The sequence below is a fragment of the Amborella trichopoda genome, chromosome 9 (genome assembly GCF_054954075.1).
Source record: "Amborella trichopoda isolate Santa Cruz 75 chromosome 9, AtrichopodaSantaCruz75HAP2 v2.0, whole genome shotgun sequence".
In the NCBI taxonomy this organism is placed as follows: Eukaryota; Viridiplantae; Streptophyta; class Magnoliopsida; order Amborellales; family Amborellaceae; genus Amborella; species Amborella trichopoda.
Window position 1 is genome coordinate 14385994 of NC_142344.1, and position 2239 is coordinate 14388232.

General features: G+C 43.3%; 1 pseudogene; it reads left to right on the plus strand.

Moving 5' to 3' along the window:
* Positions 1 to 410: 410 nt before the first annotated feature.
* On the plus strand, positions 411 to 974 carry LOC105421838 (pentatricopeptide repeat-containing protein At5g15300 pseudogene; annotated as a pseudogene).
* The last annotated feature ends 1265 nt before the right edge of the window (positions 975 to 2239 follow it).

Consider the following 2239-nt stretch of genomic DNA (forward strand, 5'->3'; position numbering starts at 1 on the left):
CTTCTAAAAAAACCCCAATAGATTTATAAAACATCAAAAATTAAATCTAATATCAATGAGTGATGTTTTAATTAATTTTTATCAACTTTGAAAAAAAACATTTCTACCTCTGGGCAGGGAGGCCGCCTAGGTGGCGGGGCACAGGCCCTGGACGGCTGCCCTAGGCTGGGCGCTGGGTGCTGGGCGCCCGCCTAGGCAGGTTCCGTATCGCCTAGGCCTAGGCGATGAGCCCAAGCCTTCTGGACCGACTAGGCGGTCCACTTTTTGAATCAATGTCTCAGTGCTTCCCATATTGGGGACTCCATCCATGCCTTTGCCCGAAAGATGGGGCTTTCATTCATTGTGCCAGTGAGCGCTCATTGACATGTATGCAAAATGTTGGAGCATAGCAAACATGGGAAAAGTGTTCGATGAAATCCAAGAAAAAGCTTGGTTTCATGGACCTGCATGATATCGGCATATGCAATGCATGGCCATGCCAAAGAGGCAATTCAAGTTTCAGAGAGATGGAGGGGATGGGAGTGAGGGCAAATGGGATCGCATTTCTTGGGTTGTTGCATGCTTGTAGCCATGCAGTGCTCGTACAAGAAGGCCATCAGTATTTCACAGCTATGGTAGAGGACTATGGGATTGTACCAGATGTCAAGCACTATGGATGCATGATCGACATATTAGGTAGAGCTGGCTTATTAGAGGAAACCGAGAATATGTTAGAAAGAGAGAACTCATTATTAAAAGGTAATGTGGTGGTTTGGAAGACTTTACTTGGAGCTTGTTGTTTTCATGGTGCAGTCGGTTTGGCGGAGCATGTTATGGAGAGGATGGCGGAGCTAGAGAGAGAGTTTGGAGGGGACTATGTGCTTCTCTCTAATATTTATGCAGGGGTTAGGAGATGGAGTGATGCTGAGAGAGTGAGGAGGTCTATAGAAGAGGGGAATCTCATGAAAACTCTTAGTTCGAGTAATTTGCTTTGATGGGCAGGATCACTGATTGAGGTAATTTTTTACAAGTAATTTACACTGTGGGAGAGATAATTGATCGAGGTAATTTTGTATTGAGATATTTTTATTAAAACATATGGCTTGTGTACATGTTAAAATTCTTGCACCTCAAATTTTAAAAGAACTGTTTGATATTATGATAGAGTTTGGGTATCCTAGTATGAATCCCGGACTATTTTGATGCATAAGTTGCTAGTTTGGATGAGCCACTTTACAGTTGTGGTTTGTACTATAAACACCTCTCTCAACTAATTGAGGTCTGCTATACGAATCGTGGTTTATCGTTCTGCTATATTAAAGGTCATATTTTTAGTAAAGCCGTAAAGCGTTTATCTCGCATTTCTAAAACATTAGACAAAAAGTGTGGTCCAAACTTACCCCTTTGTAAATTCAAGTGATGAAATTACAATGTCCAACTAACAATGCCTAGTAGTAATGAGAGTGGCGAGGGGGATCATGGTACTGTTGTATTTCGCTATCAGGGTTTATTGGACAAAAACATTGAGTAAAACTTGATGGAGTTTGTAATGCTGCAGTTATACCCCTCGCCAATCAGGAACATTTCCTGTGGTACCCCCTTGGCCAAAGTCTTCTAGACTCGTCCAGCCCTCGGGGTCTCCCACACCCTGTTATGTGTTACTCCTATGTTGTTCTATGTTACCCCCACTATGTTTTATGTTATGGTCGTCAGCAGCTTCAATGTCATCATCATCATGAATAACCAGGTTACGGTGGCAACTACGGCTTCATCTCTCCCATGTCGAGTAGCTGCTACGCCTCGATGCCTGCACTTCCTCCTAAGTCAATCTCATTGGATCTTCTTGATCTTCGGGTACCGCATCATGTTTCGTCCCTTCACATTCCTAGACGATAAGGCCTTGCCAGTTATTTTCTATTATCGCATTTGTGTCCTCCTCGACTTGAGCGTCATCTTCATCTTGTGTATAATCGTCATAGTCAGTGTCCATTTCCACTGCCATGTCTCCTTTATTGGGTACTACAACATCCGCATTATCATCCATAGTAACAATTGCCCCATTAAGGAAATCTTGGTCTAATAGTGGGGTCCTTTGTGAGACCTAGTCATCGGCGAGGTCCTTTCGGAAGATGTAATCAAGGTTGATCGGTGTATAGTCAGTGGGCGTCCTACTTATAGATCACTCTCTCAATTTGAGGTTGTAATGAACGTCCACCAAGTTGTGCAGCGTCGGAGTCTTTAACCTATTTCACCTCGGGGT